At 43.9% G+C, this 24,296-nt stretch overlaps 1 long non-coding RNA gene across 1 annotated transcript; it reads left to right on the top strand.

Annotated features, from left to right (window-relative positions):
* The first annotated feature begins 4,313 nt into the window (after positions 1-4,313).
* On the top strand, positions 4,314-18,098 carry LOC310851977. The gene is made up of 3 exons (XR_014567931.1): positions 4,314-5,362; positions 16,883-17,009; positions 17,824-18,098. It is a non-coding gene; the product is annotated as an uncharacterized lncRNA (long non-coding RNA).
* Positions 18,099-24,296: the final 6,198 nt, after the last annotated feature.

Here is a 24,296-nt window from a genome sequence, read left to right on the forward strand (position 1 = left end):
TTCTCAGGAAATATTTTCGCCTTTCTAACTCACCCCCCTCCTAAGATGATTATTATCAGCTGAACTTGAAGAGGGATATAATTTAGCATGGCTCCATGGTCTTTAGTGCGACCGAGCTGAGCACACAGTGATGCAATTGTACCTGACATCGCCTTCAAACTATGTCACCACCATGGATACATTTCTGCCCTGCAGCAATCCTGGTCTGTGATATACAGAAGCAGAATAGCGTGAGCTGGTCCAATTATTGCTGGGATCATATGCAGAAAGGGTGGGACTTCGGGAATCTTTTGTGTTTGTGACATCTGACTTTAGCAGCTGTTAATCCCCAGCATCTGGGGGTGGAAGTGACAATGGGCGAAGTCAAGGCAAGGGATGAGCCTGGGTGGAGGACAAGAAGCAGCAGAGTGTAGGAGGACATGGGGACAAAGGGGAAACAGAGTCACATGGGAGCATCCTCTTGGCAGCTTGGCGTGCAAAGAGATTGCCAGACAGACCCCCAGGATAACATTGATATCAGTATAAACTGTATGCTGGCACCCGTCTTTGCTTAAGAGTATTGTGCCCCTGTAGTAACCAGGAGGTAGAATCTATAGTGGTGGTTCCCAAACTTTTGTAGGGCAATTCCCCCAGTGGTGGTGGTGGTGGTTATTATTATTATTATTATTATTATTATTATTATTATTATTATTTTATTTCTATACTGCCCTATACTGGAAGGTCTCATTCTCAGTGCCCCCTACCCAACCATATAAAAAGCAATCTTCAGAACAGCGGTTTGCACAACCCACTAAGGAAGATAATGACACAATACCTTGCACAACAGTAACAATCAGTTGCACATTTATCCAAAATCCAATTAAAACTATTTGGTTTAATTCATTCATTCATCAAAACTGATACTACTGGCCTATAGCATATGTCCTCCTGTTCTCCAGTTTCTATGCTGGAGTTCTCTGGCTGACACTTATTGACCAAACTACCAGGAAGGTCAGTTCAGTTTTATGTTAAATATCACTGATGGAAGATAAAAACCCAAGAATCTCACTGACAGTGGCTGAGAGCACAAGAGAACAGCTCACCACCTGAAAATGGGATGAGCATCATCACAGACTAACCTAATATTATTGTAGTGTTAATATGTTGGCTCTGACATTGCACTTCACATTCTGTTTTGCTCTGAGATTCTTGCATACTGCGTGCTGCTGATTTTTGGTCTATTGGCTGATTGGTTGGTTGGCTCCAGGCTCCACACCAGCTTTAGAACGTGCTAAATCCCCCCTTCTTTGACCCAGAAAGTACATACAGATGACAAGCAAGGCAAGTTGCATGTGAGGAAGCCTCCCAGCTGGCCATTGCAAGGAACAGGCTAGCAGGCCTGCCCAGGACGAAGGCCACAGGCCAGCAAACTGGGAAGCATCTTTGCAAACTTTTGGGAGCAAGAAAAGGTTCAGTTGAGGTGACCAAAAAAGAAGACACCAAACTGCAGAAACTTTGTATATGTGATTTATATGATAAAGGCTTTGCTATGATTTAAATAGAATTACAATACAACAGAAAACGTTTTTGTTATTTTTGACAAACATCTGTTTTGGGAGACAATGAAGGAACATGCTTTTGAAGTCAAACCATTGGAGAGTTACAGCACTTGCTGTGGCTATAGAGACCGATATGGGAGAGACATGTTTTGTTGCAGCTGGAGCAAATGAAGGTGTCCTGTTGTGTTGCTGCAGATGCACCATGGTGTTTCTACCCTCTGCACTCCTCCCAGTGGTCATTCCTCCTCTGGTCACTGCTGTGGATGAACAACTTGACTGTCTCCAGACACTGCAGTCATCTGCAAGGGAGAGCCACAGTTGGGGTTGATGTTGCCATCCTCCATGTCTCCTTTACAAACATCTTTGTAATGTAGAGTTGGTCTGCCAACTGGCCTGGTGCCTGAAGCCAGCTCCCCATAGAGCACATCCTTGGGGATCCTGCCATCTTCCATTCTGTGTACATGACCAAGCCAGCATACAACGTCGCTGAGACAGGAGTGCAAACATGCTGGAATGTGGGCTTGGTAGAACCCACCTTTGCTTGTGACTCTGTTCTGCCATGTGATGCTCAAAATCCAAGTCGTGCTTAAGGAACCCTAAGAAAGGAGAGCAAGGGCCTTGAAGCCACACATCAACCATTAGCACCTGGGCCTGGCTGCTTATGCATCACAAATAAATAGACCCCAAAATCCATTGGCCAGCATCCACCATAAAGCATGTCTCAAACAAGCCGTGTTGAAAGGAAGGCAATAACATCCATGCACAGCACATGCCATGGGGGAAGTGAGGGCACTCTGGCGAAAGAGTGGCTGTTTTCCAAAGCTCAGCATTACATGCAGCCATTTTGAAGGCCTTCAAGTCAATGTTGCAAGTCAACTGCAAAAGAGTTGCAGCACTCTCGTGTCATCCACTTTCATATATCATCAACGGTGTTCCCAAACGTCAGCATTCATTTTGCTGACAATACAGCAAAATGCCAAATATGGCTCTCTCGGGTGAGCGGGTTGCCATTCAGACTCAGTCAGGTTTTTGTCACTCCTGCTGCCTTTCCTGCTATCGGTGAATAAGTTGGTGCTTTCACAAAACACATCACAACCTGATCAGCATTTCAAACCCAAATGCCCAAGTATTTAGAGCTGGAGGTTCTTTGGAGTCTGGGGAACAGCCCTAGCATCTTTCAATTCAGCCTCTTTCTGTAAGCAATGCTCAGGGTGCCCTTTGAGCTCCATTGCAGCCTTAACTGTAATGTGGGTGATCATGCAACAGAGGCTCAGTTGGAAACTGGTGGGCAGACCAGGGCAGAACTGGTTTTACTGCTGTGGCAATTTCTGGGTACCTGCCTTTGCTCATTTGTGGAGTGCAATCGAGAGCATTGAGAAAGAGTACTCTCCCTCATTCCAGATTAGCATCAAAAGGAAATTGCTCTATTAATAAAAGAGAAAGGAGAGGAGAATGAAAGAGCATAAATGGAAGGATTCACCAGGGTCTGACCTACTCATAAAGTGGGGGCAAGCTGCACCAGCACTGGCATCAATTTCGGGAGGAATCTCACGTGTGTGATCTTACTGGAAATCGCTCCTTATGCCAGCGCTGCTTCTGTGCCAGCAGAGAGGCGGCACAGGCAGAGCTGTCACAGGTGAGTGGCATGGTGGCTTGGCCAACTGTGGGGGCAGGTGGTGCAGCATAGCATAGCAACATTTCCCTTTTTGCCTCAAGCGATGCCCCTGTGGTTCACACGGAGGGTATGACGGGAAGCATCTAGGACAGCATGCAGATCAGAACAATATGATAACATGTATTGGAGTCCTCAAGTGAGAGTAAAATAAGCCACACCTGAGCCAGTTATAGGGCATGTAGCAATATCACATGGATGGAATCCTGTAACGTATAGATAATTGTATATTACCACTTGTTTGAGTTTTATCCATCTGAGGCAACAGGTTGCATCTAGACCAGGGGTTGTCAACCTGGTCCTTACCGCCCACCAGTGGGTGTTTCAGGATTCTAGGTGGGCGATAGGTGGTTCTACGGAACAAGCCGAATCCTCCTTCCATTGAGCACTGGTGGCTGGTAAGGAAATTTTACCATCAAGAAAGATGCATTAGTGGGCGGTAGGTATAAAAAGGTTGACTACCCCTGATCTAGACGAAAGCTTTATCAGGCTGTCCACATAGCAAGTTCTGCAGGAAAGATCCTTTTCATAGGCAAGGCTTCTCTTTCAGTGACCTGGAATAGGGCCTTTTCCATGGTGGCACCTTAGCTATGGAATCCCCTCCCTCCTGAGATACAATGATGTCATCATTGGCCAGCTTTGAACACCAATTAAAAACATTTTTACTCCCCCGGGCTTTTAGAAGGGACTGACTTGGTGCTGAGTTAACAGATTGTACGCAGCAATTAATAATAGATGATGCCACAAGAGCAAGGCAAACGTTGTCTTCCTGCCTGAATCCATTTCATGAGCTATTGTTGCTTGTAGGCAATGGAACCCTCAGGGAAAGACTTTGGCAATCTTTGGTAATATGGCGCACTGAGTGAAGCCAAAATTTGGTGGCCCTAAATGGATCATTTCCATTATGGATCTTGTTAATTTTGAGCCCCCACGGCTTGGCGAAGGGGAACACATCTTTTTAGTGTAGCAGCACTGATTGTCTGCAGCGAATAGCAGGCAGGCACTTTCACTGTGTGATTTTTGACACCTGCTAAAAACTTCAGGCAAGCCAACCCAGTCATATAATTTTGTGTGTGTATACATACACACACAGAGACACACACACACACACACACACACACACACAAAGCGGTTTATTTCATCTATATTTTGATCATTTTATTACGTCTATAATGTCTGTTTTTATTGCTATTTCTAATGAATATTTTACACCATTTTATGTAAACTGCTTGGCTATATTTTTCAAGTGGTACATAAATGTAGCTAAATAAATAGCACTCCCAGAATCCATAGCATGGCATGCTGTCATTCTTTGAAAGCACAGAAGCAGCACAGAATTGAACTTCTTGGAAATATCCACTGTTTCTTTCCTTTCCTTTTCTTTCGTTTCTTAAAGTAAGTTACTAGCTTTTGGTTGTGTGGGTGGCAGGTGCTGAAATCTCAGAAGCCAGGAAAGTGGGTGGAAGAGATTCCTGGAGGTTTCTAGCAACTGTTGGCAGGCTCCAGTGCCTTCTGCCTCTCTAGAAATAACAAAAATTATGCAAAGGAGTGAAAATGGTAAGACACATGAAGTAAACAATGCAGATGTGTTCAATTTGCATGATGAATATAGGCTGTGGAATCCAGCTTTTCTTGGCGCTGAATTTGGATTATCCAGGATCACTGCTTTTATTTTAATTTAATTAATATACAGTAAACACAGATGCCGCCGCCACATGGGCAGTTTTTTGGCCTTGCCAATGTCTTACCCTTCCAAATGTCTTTTCAAGAGCTTAGGTTAATTGGAAAGTGCCTAGTATCCTTATTAGATGTATGAATATGCTGATTTGTGCACCAAAATGAGTGGCCCTCAGTGAAGGGTCTAGTCATGGCCACTCAGATTCCCCCTAAAGTGTCCCCTCATCTCTTACTGTTAAGTTATGGGTGAACATATCAGAGGACACAGCGATTCTTCAAACAGCTCTTGTTTATTCACAGGCCAGAACAGAACTGAACTGAAGGGTTCAGCTAGCCTGCTTATATAGAGCTCCACTAGAACGCAACAGTAACCACTTTCTGTAACTATCCAATCACTGAACGTCACTTTCAATCCCTTATTTGCGTATGTGGACCTGAGTGAAAACTATCTACAGTATCCCCCTGCTAGCCCAGGGTGAGAACTTCAGTACATAACACTTACCATTTTTGTGGGCTGAACATTTATTCTTGTTGCTTCCCCATCTTGCAAGCTCTGAGTTTGGACACAACATGGAGAATTTGAGTTTTTGGTGGGTGAGGGGAGTAGAAGGGCATATTAGAGGGTCACTGACAATGGTGTAGCAATCCAGGGTTATGGTGGAGGGTCAAAGACCCATTACTATTTTTACAGCAGGGTCTCAGCATGATCCCTGCCTCCAGCATCCTGATTTGCCCAATCAGCATGAAATGAGAGGGGTGCCATATTGTATTTTACCTCAGGCCTGAGGTTCTGAGTAAGCAAGATTCATTTCTACCATTTTGTTTTTTGCCAGGCAAAAAGTACACCCATGTTCCTCCCAGATTCAGATAACATTTTGACCTCTACCTATTGACTGCTCAGAAGAGGCAAAGAGAGAGAGAGGAGGAGGGGCAGCTTTTAAAGCACAACTTTTATTGTGTGGTGCAGACAGTCTGAACAGTCAACAAAAGAGGGTGTGTGAAGTGCCCAAATGGTTTTGTCATCATAATTGCCCCATTATTTAAAATTATTGAATAATTATTGCACAGCCCTGCTGCAAACACCTCCTCTCTTGCTGAAGCCAAAGATTTTGACTCACAGGACCGATCCTGTCGGTGCTCAGGACCAAATACAGAACTGGTTCTGTTTAAAAGTGCTACTTTGACAGCCTGCACAATTATGGGTGGTTTTTGTGTGAGAGAGAGTTTTTTAAAAAAGACATTTCAGGCCTTTTTCATGAGATTTTACTTCAAAGCAGAGTAGCAGAACATTTTTTCTACCACAAACCCATATGGATAATCTGCTGCAGGGTCCACAGGCTGGGGGTGGTGGGTGAAGTTAGGGGATAAATTAATCACAGTTTGCATTTAACAGCAAAGCTATCAAATTCAAAGTTTATTAAACAAAATGAGAACTGCGATACAGCCTCTCTTTCAAAATTTGCATTTATCTGGATTTTGCAATGCAGTTTATTATTAACTTATTTGTTGCATTTAAAATCCCCTGGTTTTTTGTCTGTCTCTTTGTTTGCCAAGGAGCTCCATGTGGCATACATGGTTCTTTCCCTCCTCATTTAGTCTCCACAACAACCCTGTGAGGTGGATCAGTCTGGCAGAAGACCGTGGTTGGGTCCCAGGTTACCCCATAAGCTTAATGGCTGGGTGGGGATTCGAACCCTGGTCTCCCAGGTCCTAGTCCAACACTTTGACCACTACACTACACTGCCTCTCCAACCAATGTTTACAAAAAAAATGCATATATTAGGGGGTGTTGCATACAAAAATTAATATATTAGTGAAAATAACATAAGTACTATAAAAATTGTATCAAAAATTAGGATAAATTCACACTAGAATGCCGATGAAATTTTATGAGGTGTTTTTTTTTAAATGAAGATTGGTGCAGAAATGTGGAGTACTGAATTTAAGATTGGTTGGGCTCAGAAACTGAAGCCAGTACTAAGTGAATCTAGGAGTGTTGGATGTAAATGTAAACCCAGTAAACCATGGTTTGATAGGGAATGTAGGGAAAGGAAGCAAAATCTAAGTACAGTCGTACCTTGGAAGTTGAACGAAATCCATTCTGGAAGTCCGTTCAACTTCCAAAACATTTGGAAACCAAAGCACAGCTTCTGATTGGCTGCAGGAAGCTCCTGCAGCCAATCAGAAGCTGCGGAAGCCCCATCGGACATTCCACTTCCAAAAGAATGTTCGAAAACTGGAACACTCACTTCTGGGTTTTGATCGTTCAAGAGCCAATTTGTTAAGGAGCCAAGGCGTTCGACTTCCAAGGTATGACTGTGTATATTAGGAAAGCATATAAGACAAATGAGTAACGATTTGCTGGTGGCTGAAATGCTGCAACAATATAGAAAATATAAGCAATTGCAATTGCTAAAGTTAAAGAAAATGCTTCACTGTAAACAACTTTGGCATGAATTAGAACAGGTTGCAGTCAGGAATGATTCTGCTGTGTTTTGAGGTGGGATTTAAAGATAAAGGTAAAGGGACCCTTGACCATTAGGTCCAGTCGTGACCGACTCTGGGGTTGCTGCACTCATCTCGCTTTATTGGCGGAGGGAGTCAGCATACAGCTTCTGGGTCATGTGGCCAGCACCTGGCTGGTTCCCATGGGAAACGACCTTGGGAACATCCTGCGCAGCCTCTCTGGCTCTCTGTGGACAGGAGCGACGCAGATGGTCAGGAGAATTGCAAACATAGCAGCGGTGAGTGGAAAAAGCCTGAACCGTGCATTCCGCTGGCCTGGCCCCCCTGCAACTGGAAGAGCCCCCCGTGCCAGCCCTGCCCTCTCTGATCCGGCGTTCCTCCTCGTCCCCTAGACGTCCTGTGACGTAAGCAAGCGTCAGCATTTGGGGATCCATCGATTCCAAAGATAGACACAAATTGTCATAACTTTTGTCCAGAGAGCTGAGCAAAATATAAACCTTCAGCTCCTCAGAAAAGTTCACTTGCAACAGCCTCAGCTGATTGAACACAGAAAGCATCTCAGTCACATGCTTTCTAATGCTATCGCCAGGACGCAGCTTCATCTCAAACAGGCGCCTGGTAGTGTGTATCTTTGCCCCAGCTGTGGTTCTGTGGTGCACTCTTTCTAAAGCTTGATAAGCTTCTTGAGCAGTGTCCAGCCCTTCCACTAAAGGTAGCTGCGACCCATCCAAACTGAGCACAATAGCTCCCAGGGCTTTCTGATTTTTTCTCTGCGACGCGTGAGCATTCGCAATCTCTGTTGCCGAAGCACCAGCCGCTGGTGGGGGTAGTGGAGGCCCTTGGAATGCCTCCCACAAGCCCTTGGCTACCAGCCAGGCCTTCAGCTTCCGACTCCATTCTTCCCAATTTTTTCCGTCCATTTTTCGAAGGGGACTGCGAATGATTCATGGCCGTCTGCCATCGTCTCCCCCAGGGCCCAGCATACTCACGTTTCCAGTAGTCGCTTTCCGGCACCCGGCTCAGCAGATCAGATTCTCCCAGCGAGTTCCTCTGCCTCCCAGCGTCAGGCAGGACCTCCCAGCTGCCTGCAGCTTCTGTTCGGCTCACTTCAACACACACCGGCACTTCTTGGCATCAGCTTCAAAGCGTTCTTTTGCTGACCCCATAACCTGTGGCTTTTGGATGGAGTCCAGACGCTTCCCTGGCACTCTGCTCCACACTGGACCTCCAGGGAACAGCTCTCCGTGGACTCCCTGTAGCAGAGTTTCCACAGCGTAGAAACTGATGCGGTGCGTGTGTGATAAAACACATGCTGGCTAACCAGCTAACCAGAGCAGCGCACGGAAATGCCGTTTACCTTCCTGCCGGAGCGGTACCTATTTATCTACTTGCACTTCGATGTTCTTTCGAACTGCTAGGTTGGCAGGAGCAGGGACCGAGCAATGGGAGCTCATCCCGCCGCGGGGATTCGAACCGCCGACCTTCTGGTCAACAAGTCCTAGGCTCTGTGGTTTAACCCACAGTGCCACCCGCGTCCCAAGGGGTGAGGGTGGGGTTTAGTAGTACATAAATCTAAAGCTGGAGTGGATGTTCATAGTCTGGTTAGTAAATGGGAAGCCTTTTTTTTTTTTTTTAACCCAAGCCTCCAATTATCAATTTCTTAACTCTGAAGTATATCTTTAGATTCCCAGAACTGAATGAAACTGATTTGTGGCCAGCGGTAGCATCCTCAGAGGTCAAAACATCACTGAATCCATTGAGGAGTAATAAAACTCCAGAGGAAGACATGTTGCCACCAGAGATCTTTTCTGAGAATGCCAACTGGTGGTTTCCAACGCTTGTCAAATTGTTCTATATATATAATTATATACGGTAGGAGAGACCTTGTATTGTAGCAGATTCTCAAGGAAGAGGTTTGATCTTCAAGTGCACCAACTTGATTTCAACTTGCCTGACAAATATGTAGCCTGGAACATACTTATAATTTCATTCCTATTTCACGCTTCTCCAAATTTTATGATAATTTTTATGACTAAAAAAAGTTTGAATAAAAAGTATTATTTTAGATTGAAACATATTAAAAAGTGCTTATCTCCTTCACTGGAGGTTTTTAAGCAGAGTGTTGGTGTCCAACTCTAAGATTCTATGGTAATTATTTAATTTAATTTATTATTATTATTATTATTACATTTGTATACAACCCTTCATCTGTAGATCTCAGGGTGGTTCACAACATAAAAAGACAGTTTTGAACAAATCTATGAAAATGTTGTGCTCGATTGTTTGTTTTAAGGCATAGTGGATAATTACAGAAGGTATCGGAAATCACATTACTGGAACATCTGCCTCACTACCACAGAGTTGTCTGAGGTTCGGCTAAACAAGATTGTTTTAACAAAGCATGGTTCCCATTCATATCTTTTGTAACCAAAAATAGTGTTTTATGCAAGAGTCCAATGACTCTTACATCACTATAGAGTGGGTACATGACTTCCCCTTGATGGCTCCTGATCTGATGGCTCCTGATCTGATTTCACTCTGACCCATCACTCCATATTTATTTCTTAATATTAAATACGTTACAAAAAACCTCTGTGCTTCACTCAGTCACAGAGTTATGGTTTCTTACTGTTAATTGATTTGTATATCTTATTAACTTTTTACAGCTGTATGTTCAAAAATCAATAAACATATGTTAAAACAATAAGTGTAGATTGATGTGGAATTGGGATGGGGCAGATTAATGAATTAGCACATAGAAGACTGGCATGGAGTGGAAATAGACCCGCTACCTGCATCCCTTTTCCATAATACTTATTCCTTATAAGGCACCATGCTGTTTTGGGGGGGGGGGCAGCCTTTAATGCTCTATAAGTGTGGGTTTTCCACTCGTACCATCACCTTCCCTCTAAGAAGTTCAGCATGTTGTTGCGATGGGAGAGAAATTCTTTGGAATATACACACACACAAACACAGAGCTTATTTATTTACAATTAAGTGGTACAGAAATTCTATGGGAAGGGGAAATGATTCAGTTTGCATTTAAAGATGAATCTATCTAATCTGCACTTTCTGAAACAATAAATGAACCAAAAAATTCCGCTGTTTCGAAATTCACCCAATTTTTCAGTGCTATTCTCCAGCCTAGTGATGTGTACAAAAATGGACATACTGGAGTAAAGTGTCTATAAAATGCATATATTGAAAATAACATACAAAAATTCATTATTTGCCTTGCAAATATATGCGCCTGTTAGGCAAAATGCCCTACAAACAGTGGCGGAGCTTCATGCTCCAGCACCGGGGGGATGGAGAGCAGATGGGGGCGGGACTGGCATGCATCCTGGGGGCGCCACCGGGCGCATGGGCAGGGGAGTAGCCATGTTGGCACCCTAGGTATCGCTCTACCACTCCCCCCACACTCCTCTTCCTCCGCCAGTGCCTACAAGCATATGTTTTTTAGGAGCAATTTATGTTAAAATGCTGTTGAATCATAATCCTGAGGACTTTTAAAGAAAAAAATGGCAAACTCTCATGGAAATGAGGACAACTGAACCTAAGAGTGGGAAAGTTAGACACTCAGGGAAGCACAAAATGGACAGCTCTGCCAATCCCTAACCCGGTGTAACCTTATACTCTCAGTGACCCTGTGAGCTAAGTTAGGGAGTTAGGGAGGGAGAAGTTGGCCCAAGCTCACTGGGTGAGTTTTATGGCTGGGTGAGCATTTGAACCCGCATCTCTTGTGTCCATTGCACCACACTCGCACACATAGTGCCTGTTGTGCACTCAGCTTTATAAAATCCTAATGCAACACTGTGACGCATTTTTAGTGGTTAGTAATTTTAGTGGTTAGTAAAGCCATCCTGGAATGGTAATCTCAAATGGATAATTTTATTTTTAAGGGTGTGGATTTTATGATGTCCCATAGCTTTTACTTGAGTACATAGCTCATGTTTGAATTCAGAGCAGTGAGTCATCTGGTTAATGAGGAGGAGGAGGAGGAGAAACAGCTTTGAGCACCCAGAGAAGCCTATGAGGCCTTTTTCTCAGGCTTCAGATAAGTATCTGGAGAGCAGCGCTAGTGGAAATGGAGTGTGTTTGCTCAGAAGATTGGGCCACATCATAAAATGTTTCTACAGGTGGTTTTATGAAGCTATTGCCTCCAAAGCTGGCTGAAAACATGTTAGCACGCAGGTTCCTTTGTGATGTTTTGGATGAAGCTATCATACAGAGTCAAAAAGCCTGGTCCATCAAGTCAAGCATAGAGTCTTATTTGGCAATCTGGCAGCAGCTTTCCAGGGTCTGAGGAAGATGGTGCTGTTCTCTAGGGCACCTGTAACACAAGAGACAAACATCTGCTTGGCCAATGCATTGCTAAACCTCCTGTGTACAATCACGGCACAGTTTGGGAAGGAGGAGAAATGCAACCCAGGTCACATTTAAGGGCTAACGTACCTAATTTGCAGTTTCCAAAGTAACACACAAACCAAACCACAGCTATCCCTGGAAAGCAGCACTTCTCTGAATTTTGCAATGCAGCTCTCCAGGCAAGTAATGTTCCCAGAAATGCATGTCCTAGGGTACAGTGTACATAAAAATGCACAGATCGGTGGAAATAGCACCAAAATGTGTTGTTATAGGGGCAACAGCTTTGAAGAAATGTGTATATCAGGCAAGACTGCCTACAAACATGTGTGCATGTTGAGAAATTTGCATTTCAATGCTGGTGGGTTTCCACGAGGACCTTTGAAGGGAAAATTCACAAACTGGTGTGGAGAAGTGAATTTAAGATTGGGAAAATAATAATGGACAGGTAGGCACATCCCTAGGCACAGTTCACTTCCTAATAAATAATCTTCTTCCCCTGTAGGTGGTCCTGGATGCCCCCCTGCCACCACTGTTTACCTGGAGACACCAGAGACTGAGCCTGTGACATTTTTTGCACATAAAGCATGTGGTCTACTACTAAGCAGTGGCACCTTCACTTTCCTGGGAACACAGATGCATATCCAGGCACCAGCTGCTTTAAAGTGTAGATTTCTTTGGCCCAGTGAAACCTGAGGACACGGGTTCTGGCAGAGGGGCTTGTGCTCTTTGACAAAATTATCTGCATTCTCCCCAGGTCAAGGGAGCAGAAAAGGCTGTAGCATCTTTGGTATCCTACTCCTGCAGCCTTACCTATACCACTGCTAGCTCACCCTCACTGGTCCTGAGCATTTCCACCTGCATGAAATGCAGAATTGAACTCTGATCATGCCTCTTGCTTGCATGGATAGAGGACAGAGAGGGTGTAGAAGCCATTCCACCGTGGGAAGGTAAAATTGACAGCATTGCTCTGCCCACTGTTGCCTCTGACTTTCCTCACCACCCCAGGCAGGTGGCCCCCAGAAGAATGCTCAGAGGAGAATGTGGCCCTTGCAGTTGCAGCAGGATGCACAGGCTGAAGCCCTCATGCAGTCCTGACCGCCTCTTATTGGGGCCCTGAAGTTTCCCCTGTTCCTCCATCCCATCCGAGTTCTTTCCTTCCAGTTTGTTTCCTCCTTATTTTTCCTGTCTTTTAAATATGTTTCTTCCTCTTTTGATGTAGCTTTAAAAACATTTGGAAGGGGCAATATTTAAAATAAATTGAAGTCTGTTTGTTTTTTACTTCTTTTCCTGGGGGCAAGTAAGTCCCCCCCTCCCAACCGCACCCTGCCAACTGTCTGAAAACAAATTGCAGGGTTTCTGTCTTCTGTATGTGCATAGCACAGAGAAGTCAGAATATAATTGATTTTGCTTGTTTTCCAAAACAGGAGCTGTGTTGGTCTTCTGTCCTAAAAACATTACTATGTACCTAGTTGAGAACATTCCCATCAAACCCTGCATAGGGTTGGCTTACAAAGTAGAGAGGTGTATATGAGAATTCTAACAAGTGGTAGCTATGCTGGATGTGGGTGGCGCTGTGGTCTAAACCACAGAGCCTAAGGACTTGTCAATCAGAAGGTCAGCGGTTTGAATCCTCACGACGGGGTGAGCTCCCGTTGCTCGGTCCCTGCTGCTGCCAACCTAGCAGTTCGAAAGCACATCAAGTGCAAGTAGATAAATAGGTACTGCCCCGGTGGGAAGGTAAACGGCGTTTCTGTGCGCTGCTCTGGTTCGCCAGAAGCGGCTTAGTCATGCTGGCCACATGACCCAGAAGCTGTATGCCAGCTCCCTCGGCCAATAAAGCAAAATGAGCGCAGCAACCCCAGAGTCGTCCGCAACTGGACCTAACAGTCAGAGGGACCTTTACCTTTATGCTGGAAATGGAAGCAGAGCAGTCTTTATCCCAGGTTAATTAATTCAAAAAAGAAATGAATGCCTCTGCCCATCAGCAACAGTGGACCACTCATTGCCAGCATACAGCCCCTGGAGGAACGGAGCTCAGGTAAAGTGTCCAGATTGATGGAAGTAATAGTCCTGCTTTCTTTTGCCTTGGTCAGACCCCACCTGGAGTCCTGTGTCCAGTTCTGGGCACCACAGTTTAAGAAGGATATTGACAAGCTGGAACATGTACAAAGGAGTGCAACCAAGATGATAAAGGGTCTGGGAACCAAGCCTTATGAGAAATGGCTGAGGGATTTGGGTATGTTTAGCCTGTAGAAGCAGACACTGAGAGGTGATAGGAAACCCATCTTTAAACATCTAAAGGCCTGTGACATGGAAGATGAAGGCAGCTTGTTTTCTGCTGCTCTGGAGGATAGAACCCAAGCCAATTGGTACATATGACAAGAAAGGACAGTCTGACCATACATTAGGAGTAACTTTCTGATGGAAAGAGTTGTTCGACAGTGGATAGATGGTGGACTGTCCTTCCTTGGAGGTTTTTAAATAGTGATTCCTGCATTGCAGGGGGTTGGACTAGATGACCCTCAGGATCCCTTCCAACTCTACAGTTCTATGATTCTATGATTTTTTAAAACTCTAGGCTACCCACCCCTGCACATAATAAGTTTCAGGACTCTGATATACACACAGTTCTTTTTGTTGGTGTTGGGGTCAGGAAACCTTCCATGGGATCGCAGAAGCCTCACACACAGAAAAGCAACTGGCAGGGTTACTTGCAAGCACCATGTGTTGTGTGTATCGGATCCCTCCATCCTGCCTCTGCACAAGACACACACACCCTGCTAGGCCTTTGAGCTTCTTCCTAGCTCTTCAGCAATGCCCCTTGGCCCCAGTGCCATTGCACATTCCAGCAGGGCCCCACTTCTGAAGACTTCTTGCTCTGATATCAAGGAGAAAATTTGCAACACTTGATCTGCATACAAGAAGACGTTGCTAAGAATTTGGATCTACATGGTAATGTAACAAGAAAAGGAGTGGCTGCTGAGCTCTGTTTTGGAGGCTGTGTTCTAAGACATGCCGCGTAATTGATAGATGATATCAGTCTCAGGCAAGGCACAACAGGGCTTCCAGCAATGTGGTCTAGGGTGGAGAAGGCAGATGATTAGGATTCTTCTAATCTGGAACCAGCCCTAATGAAAACAGCTCCCAGTTGCCTAAATATCAGCCGTGTCCTGAGATACCCTCAGAATAGCCAACCCTTGCTGGTTCCTCTGCTTACAAACTCACTTTGAATGATAAAATGGACAGAAAGTCAGATCTGGATTCACATTAGAGCCCCTTGAGAAGACATTAGGTGGAGAAGCCTTAGACCATTATTAACTTGCCTCTAGGGTGGAAACAGTGTTTCCGTGCGCTGCTCTGGTTCGCCAGAAGCGGCTTCATCATGCTGGCCACATGACCCGGAAGCTGTACACCGGCTCCCTCGGCCAGTAAAGCGAGATGAGCGCCGCAACCCCAGAGTTGTCCACGACTGGACCTAATGGTCAGGGGTCCCTTTACCCTTACTAGGGTGGTCAATTAATAGCAACTTCTCTCCACCCCCCCCCCAAAAAAGTCAGAAGAGAATACCAGTTTGCATAAAATTTGGGTATACTGTAGGTGCCAATTAACAAATGAATTGTTGTTTAGTCCAACCATCTCATCCTCATTGGAGAGCCAGTGTGGTGTAGTGGTTAAGAGCGGTAGTCTCGTAATCCTGGGTAACCGGGTTCGCGTCTCCGCTCCTCCACATGCAGCTGCTGGGTGACCTTGGGCCAGTCACACTTCCTTGAAGTCTCTCAGCCCCACTCACCTCACAGAGTGTTTGTTGTGGGGGAGGAAGGGAAAGGAGAATGTTAGCCTCTTTGAGACTCCTTAAAGGGAGTGAAAGGCGGGATATCAAATCCAAACTCTTCTTCTTCTTCTTCTTCTTCTTCTTCTTCCTCTGTCATCCTCTTCTCCCTGTGCCCTCAACCTTTCCCAACATCAGGGTCTTTTCCAGGAAGTCTTCTCTTCTCATGAGATGGCCAAAGTATGGCCAAAGTATTGGAGCCTCAGCTTCACAATCTGTCCTCCAGTGAGCACTCATGACTGATTTCCTTAAGAATGGATAGGTTTGATCTTCTTGCAGTCCATGGGACTCTCAAGAGTCTCCTCCAGCACCATAATTCAAAAACATCAATTATTCGGCGATCAGCCTTCTTTATGGTGCAGCTCTCACTTCCATACATCACTATTGGGAAAACCATAGCTTTAACTATATGGGCCTCTGTTGGCAAGGTGATGTCTCTGCTTTTTAAGATGCTGTCTAGATTTGTCATTGCTTTTCTCCCAAGAAGCAGGTGTCTTTTAATTTCATGACTGCTGTCACCATCTGCAGTGATCATGGAATGAGTATCATATATTAAAAAACATAAATACAATACATCTCCCCATAATTGGGAGGACTGCAACCATAGAATCATAGAATTGTAGAGTTGGAAGGGATACCAAGGGTCATCTAGTCCAACCCCCTGCAATGCAGGAATCTCAGCTGAAGCATCCATGACAGATGACCGTCCAGTCTCTACTTAAATAACCAAGTGACTTGTGTGCAGGGTCTAAACTTGTTTATGGGCCCTTCTGCTTGTGTGCTGCCTGCTCAGTGCATTGTGCAGGTGACACTGAAGGATGAGTCAAGGTCCCTGCATTTCTCCCTTGTGATGGCTCTTTATCTTTCAAATGGATCTTGGGCCTAACAGCCCTCCAGCTGTTCTCTCACTGCCTTTGAGATGGAGGACTGTTCTCTGTCAAGAAGGGCACTTGGGCCCTGGGCAATGGATATAGGATATAACATGGAAATGGCAGCATGGGAAAGATTGTGGAATGTAGATTTGAAATTTATAGCATGTTATGTGATAAAAGAAAAAGATTTTTAAATGATGTTTCTGACTCCTAGTAAACTTGCAAAAATATATAAGTCGGAATCGGAAAGCTGCTGGAAATACAAAGAAAAAGAAGGTATTTTTTTCCATATGTGGCGGTCATGTAAGACAGCAAAAGCTTTCTGGGAAATTATTTATAATGAGTTGCAAAAAAAATGTTGAAGATTACTTTTGTGAAAAAACCAGAAGCTTTTCTTTATGTATAATTGGTGGGGAAGTACCTACTGACCACAAAAAAACATGTTTATGTATGCTACCAGGGCTACTTGAATGATTTATGCCCAAAGATGGAAGGAAGAAACAGTTCCAACTAAGGAAGACTGGAAATTATAATTAATGGAATATGCTGAAATGGCAAAACTCACCAGAAGAATAAGAAATCAAGAAGTGAGACTTTTTATTGAAAATTCATTGATTATTTGAGGACATATTGTAAACAAATTAAAACAATATCAGGATTGATATAAACACGTGCAGTAAGAGATAATTAAGGTTGGGAAAGGGAAAAATCATAAATATATTTGAACTGGATATGCAGTAATAAAAAGATATGAAATAAATAACCACAGAAAGGAGGGGAGGGAAGTCGAAGGAATGTAAATTGGATTTGTAAAGACGGGGGGGGGGGGGTTAGCTAAAATTATTGTAAAAGTTGAAAATGAAAAATAAGATTATAAAAAAGAAGGGATCTCCTTCCTTCAGAGCCACTCTCTTGCCCATCGAGATCAGTGTTCAATGTCATGTTAGAATTAGCGATGCATGAACTTAATATTTTCTTTTTCGGTGTGCATGTATGGTGTATGCAGTGTTAATTACTGGATTGCCTTTTGTTGATTGATGCATATTGTTTTGTTTTGTATTTGTTTTGTTATGTTTTTAAAATTAATAAAGCATTAAAAAAGAAAGAGAGAGAGATCAGTGTTCAATGAGAACCTGCTCTGGGCATAGGGCTGATCAGTTGAAGCACTCAGGAGCATCCATCTGCCAAAGGCAAGGGCTCTAGCACCATGCAAGGGCAGGAATGAAGAAAGAGAATTGCCCTGCATGCTGGAACTTGCCAGCCCTGCTCTCACTAAATCCTGCCTCTGGCTTTGGTGGGAAGCCAAACCCCATGGCAATTCACATGCACATCACATACAAATCACGTGCAAATCACGTGCAAACAATTGTAATAATTTGTCTCATTAATTTGTCTCAACAGAACGTGAGGGAAAGAACAAAAGCCACCTTCGCCAACCTGGTACGCTCCAGATGTTTTGGACTACAGCACCATACCATCCATGCACAGTACCATACCGTCATGCTGGAGTCTGGAGGGTGCCAGCTTAGCCAAGGCTGAATAAAAGAGACTAAGCAAAATGGGGAGAGGAGGCACCCAAAGAAGAGTCTGCTAACTCCTTTGCAGCCAGCTTTCATTCCTTCTGAGTGGTCAGTTACAAATGGAGGTGATCAGGGATGGGGGAGATGTTTGATTCTCTAGGTATTTACAGCCAAAGCCATCAATTTTGCTTTTTCTGAAACAATACAGTGGTACCTCGGGTTACGTACGCTTCAAGTTACATATGCTTCAGGTTACAGACTCCGCTAACCCAGAAATAGTGCTTCAGATTAAGAACTTTGCTTCAGGATAAGAACAGAAATCAGGCTCTGGCGGCGCAGCGGCAGCAGGAGGCCCCATTAGCTAGAGAGGTGCTTCAGGTTAAGAACAGTTTCCGGTTAAGAACGGACCTCCGGAACGAATTAAGTACTTAACCCGAGGTACCACTGTATGCTGACTGAAACACCTCCTTCAAAATGCACACTCATCTGAATTTTCCACTGCAGTTCCCCAAACTATATTTGCAAAAAATCACATCTTAGAGGAAAGTGTGCATAAAAAATGAAGAGATTTGTAAAAAAATAACACAGAGAAATGCATTGTATCAGAGGACACAGCTTGCAAAAAAAACCCCCAAACATGTACGTTAGTCAACACTGCATACAGAAATGTGTTGATTAGGAGTAATTCACATGAAAATGCTGTTGAAATTTCATGAGGGAGAAAACCCCTCCAAATTGACCCAGAAATGTGGAGAACTGGATTAAAGTTTTGAAAAATGAGAAACTGGGAAAACTGAAATGCACAGATCCTTGAAGTGCCTAGGAAGCTGTAGAGGCAGTGCTGAAATAGAGCACCTGACCCCTGGGCTGCTCTGCCCCTTTCCTCAAGCCTTGTTCTCACTGAAGGGACCAAGCAATGTCTGTGCTGAACCTGCCCAGACTGTAGGTGGGGACCCCCGTAGGATTTCCCCCACTGGAATAACTAAAAGTTCGTCCTATACCTAGAGACCTAACATGTCAGGGGAAAGAAAGCTGGTCTGGAAGCAAAGCGAAGGGGGAGGAGGATTCAGAAGTGCGGCTCTGACGCCTGAAACAGTCCTGTGCAAGTATCCACAGATTTCTCACATCTGTGAGACGGGACCACAGCACATTAGCTCAGAAAACAAGTGTGTTTAAGTTATGGCTCATCTCTCCTGAGATCTTCAAGCACCAGACCCTGCTGTAAAGGAATCTTTATGAGAAATTCTTGTTCTGTTAATGCTGCCAACAATATTGATTGTCAACTCTACCCTGTTTCTATTTGTGGTTTAGCGGCTTGTTCTAGGTGGACTATGTAATTAAAGCTGATACAATCTGTGTTTGCTGCTCAGTGTTATTAAGGCTGGGTATTCATGACAATGTACTGGCAGGATTCCACCAGGTTGTTCTTCCACAGCTGATTAATTGGCTCTCGCTAAGGAGGGTTTCATTTGAGCAATCGGCTGAGCTGTGTTGCACAGTCAATGTTAGCAGTCCAGTTACAGCCACCAGTGGGGAGCAACAGCTCAAGGCAAATTGCACAACCCTCCAGGTGTACAAGAACTGTTGTCTATCAGTTGTTGGAGTCATCATGCAATAGTTTCCCACATGAAAAGCATCACAGACGTAAATTGGATGCAAGAAGACTGGGTCTGTGCCACTGTGGCCATCCATGTTTGTTTAGAGCAACTGGCACAGTGAGTCCTAACAAGCCTCAGATGACCACAGCCTGTGTTGTTTGGGATCATCCTGTTCACATAAGGAGAACCTGCTGGATCAGGCCAATGTGCTGCCTAGTCCAGCACTCTGTTCCCACAGTGGATTCCAGATGCCCTAAAGAAACCTACAAGCAGGATCTATGTAAAAAGAACCCTCTTCCCTCCAGCAACTGGTATTCAGAAGCATTAATGCTTCCAACTTTGAGGGAAGCGGTTGGCGCTGTGGTCTAAACCACTGAGCCTCTTGGGCTTGCCGATCAGAAGGTTGGAGGTTCGAATCTCCATGATGGTGTGAGTTCCTGTTGCTCTGTCCCGGCTCCTTACACGCTAGCAGTTCAAAAGCATGCCAGTGCAAGTAGATAAATAGGTACCGCTGCAGCGGGACGGTAAACAGCGTTTCCATGCGCTCCAGCTTCCATCACGGTGTTCTGTTGCACCAGAAGTGGTTTCGTCATGCTGGCTACATGACCCGGAAACTGAAGCAAGGTCAACGCAACCCCCCAGCTTTGACTGGACTTAACTGTCCAGGAGCCTTTTACCTTTACCTAATGTTCCCAGCCGTGGAGGCAGAGCACAGACCTCCTGGCTAGTAGCTCTCAATAACCTTCTCCTCTCTGAATTTGTCTCAACCTGTTCTAAAGCCATCCATATCAGTAACCATCCCTACTGTTCTCCATACAGAAGTTCCAGCGGCTTCACCACACATCCAGACAGCAGCTGTTCAGAAGGCATTTGTTGCAGCTGGTCAGGATGGTCTCTTCTTGACATTGTGCTTCTCTTGCAGGGCAACCATGTTTTTGCAGTGCTGAGACTGCGGAACGTTGTGATTCAAAAGCGTAGAACAGTGAAAGTAGCCCAGGGGGAGGGGGGAGCATTTTTAGGGGCCCAGTGGTACTCCGTGTGATATAAGAGATGCACACCAAAAGCCTCGTGAAGAGATGAGGAGTGGTTCTGTGTAGGCCAGCCTTCCCCAACGTAGGGCCCTCTGGACAACTCCCATCCTTCCTAGATAGCACAGTCATGCTTGCTGGGGCTGTAGGCTCCTTCGCTATGAGCTGCTGCTACTTTGAGTCATCATCAATAAGCTCAGGACAACTCCCCCTACTCCAGATTGACATCTTGACTGCCACATCACAACTGACGTCTGGACTGCCACGCATGCTTACTGGTTCCAATCCATCTACAACAGTAATGCCCAAACTTTGTGAGATGACAGGAAGGAATATATGTTGTGGAAAATCAAATCATTAAATATAAATGATCAGCCCAAAAGGAGGAAGCTGCCCACAATGTCTCTGCATCTTTTCCTACTCCTTTCAATCAGTTTTGAGGTGAGGGAGGTAATTCTATTGCATCTCTGCATTCACTGTGATTGGGTTTTTCAGTTACTCCCAGTGCATAGATACGCCAGAATCACCTGCACCCCGAGGGAGCTGCCTGCTGCACCCCTGCATGCATCACCGCTCTGGACTTGCCTCCCTCCAGGGATGGGCCAAACCCTGCACAAACATCCATATATAAACACATATCTATTTTGTAACAAGATTTGTATTCATAAACATGTTTATCTAAAGGTATGCATTTCATCCTAAAATATGGCACTTTGTGAATCAAAATTCTCAAAGGGGTAGGTCATATGTCACGCCTATCTCTATTGACGCCATAGAATAATTCTAAAAAGAAATAAAAAGCAACTATATTTCCCACACAGACCACAGGATTAACTCCAAAATATAGTCATGATAAGGAGAACATTCAGTCCAAATCCAGTTCCCATTTCATAAAACCATAATTGCAGGCATAAATTCTCAAGAAGCATTAAAAAAAATATATCCATCTGGTTATGAATGTTCAGCTCTTATTCTTGATTCCCTTAGGCTAAGCCAATGAGGTTATCTGCTTTGTGGTTTCTTCCCCACTAGTAGTTTAATTTCAAATTGCCATCACTTTTTCACTCACTTTTTATGGAGAATCCAGGCAAAGTTGTCAGCAACCTGTGTTGCATCCTAATGTTTTCAGCATTGTTCTCATGTGTACTTTTCCCCTGAGATCTGATTTGTGGTGTTTTCTAACATTTAAAAGGTAATTGTGTCTGTCATGGAATTCTACTCAATATTGATCCAGAGCAGAACTCCAACGTATAGTTAGCGTAGTAAAAACTTAAACATGTTGCAGGATTCAAAAAATAATAATACACCAGAGCAATTACATTTCATGCAGCAGAGCTTTACTGCTACTGAAGGCAAATGAGCATAATGGTCACAAGTCCAATACATTCAGGGTTGTTATTGTCCAGAAGAAATCCAGTTGTAGCAGACGTAACTTAAACTTACAATAACTTATAATAAGACTAAACTTTAACCCTATATACAGAACACCACACCAGAAGGAAGAGAGATATAAAGAGAAAGAGAAACACAGGCTCCTTCTGGTCTTACTTTTATAGCCAGCATGAACTTGACAGAAGAGATAATAGAACCAGTTTGAACCAGTTGTACTCAGCTTTTCTGAAGGTATAACCCAAACATCATAAACCTTCTGCTTGTTTCTTTCACACAGAGAAGTTTCCAGAACCCTCTTGATTTAAGTAGAATAGGAAAGATCTCTACACAACAGATCAATACTTTCTGTACTAAGAAATGCAAACGGACAGTGTCAACCACCGTGTTCTTGGGCAATGCACTATTGAGGCTTTTCAGAGCTCTTGTGCCTTTAATTAAAAGTCTACTGTTTGCTAATTCTGTCCCATTTATTGCTTCTGGTCAAATGTAGCAGAGAAATTACTGGAGAAAAGCCTGTTAATTGCCCCTTCTTATCACTTCCTGTTGCTGGTTTGTGCTCTCTCTTTTCTTTTTCTTTATTATTACCTTAATATCCCTCCCTCCCACCTTCCCAAAGCAGTCCAGGGTAGCGAACAACAAAAAACATATGTAAAACATCTTATTTCCTTTCATTGGGTTTTCTGTTTTTCTTGTATAGCAAACTTTTAATTTTTGTTATAAAAAGAAAAAAGAATGAATAAAAACACGGCTGTAATTAAAGGCTCCCACTGTGTGGGAAGAGGAACTGACAATAAGGGGCAATTAAGAGAGGCTACTGAGGGACAACATGGCGAGCTATTCATCCCCTGCAATCCTGTCATGCTCAACATGAAGCAATAAAAAATCAGAGCTGCTTAAGGGGAAGCATTTAATTAATGTTGGCAAGGGGCCTTGTATTCAACATCTTATGCCCCTTCTCAAATTTCTGTAGCTCTTCATATACTTTACACATCTCTTCAATCTTGTCTGATACACCATGGATACAATGAATGTTGGGTTAGCCACAGTGTTCCTAGAATCTCAGACATAGACCTGGCCCAGCAACTAACAGCAGCACCAGAGAAAACATGTTCCCCTCCTTACTTTCAACTTTCTTGGGCACATGAAACTAATTATAATTATCTTGAATTTCTGCTTATCCCCCAAGAAAGAAGGGCATTTTAGCTGGCCAGATTTAATTCAAACCCATCAAACCTCCTTTGGGGTAGGTTCTTGGGAGTGGTGGAAGGAGAAATAATTTGCCCACGTGAAGACCACCTGCTGGAAACTCTTACTCATATGGTTCTTAAATGTAAACTATATGCTGATCTCCGCCAGCAGTTTCTAGATCAACTCTGCATCCCTCAATAGGGAAACCAGAGTTGGAGGTCATACATTTTCTATTATTAGGGAATGATCAGGAGCTCACCAAGTTAGTGGCTAAATATCTTTATTTGGTTTTTTGTCGCAGAAACACATTGCAGACGTCTGATCTCCCTGGAGGGCTAGAGTTGCAACGTTAAACTTTTTTGCCTCCTTCCATTTGACAAATGTTCTGTGACATTGGGGAGGTGGTAACTCTGTATTGATTTACTATAGATGTGATGACAATAAAAGGTTTGATGATGATGATGATGATAGACTTGGCCTGGCTCTCCATCCTATTTTCTTTTTTAAAAATTAGTAGCACCTCTTTTCTTAAATTATCTGCTTTGAGGCATTTATAATGGCAAAGTGTTTTAAGTACTAGGGTTTCTGTTATGATTTAATCTTTGAACTGAGTATCTCTCCAAAGATTTAACAAGATCTTAGATAGCCCTGAGAACTATTTCTGCTTTTGTGACTGCATGTTAAAAAAAAAAATTAGGGTCATAAAGATCATATCTATATAGAGCAGCTCAATGAGGGAAGCCAAATGCGTGGAATTGCTGACTGAGAAACTACCGAGCATCTGCTAAACTTAAATGATCTTGTTCCTAATTCAGACATTTTAGACAAAAGAGCGAACTGAGCTCCACTTCCTGCTGTTTAATACACAATTGCTTTGAATTTTCCTCTTAAATTGAATTCCTCTTCTATAAAGTCTACCATATGGTGTGGGATTGATCAAAGGGCTTGGGTCCTTCCAGTTCCTACTCTGCTACAGGGAGAAGTTCAGCTTAAAAGAAAATAAGCTTCCAGGTGAGAGGTCACTGACTTGATCCACTTCCCCCGCCCATTGGCCCTGGCCAGCAGGACCAGGTGGCGAAAGCAAACTTCTGGTATTTGTCCTTCAAGATTCTTGGGTGAATGCTTCACTGACTGAAGACAAATTGAAA

The sequence above is a fragment of the Podarcis gaigeae genome (assembly GCF_964106915.1).
Source record: "Podarcis gaigeae genome assembly, chromosome: 8".
Classification (NCBI taxonomy): domain Eukaryota; kingdom Metazoa; phylum Chordata; class Lepidosauria; order Squamata; family Lacertidae; genus Podarcis; species Podarcis gaigeae.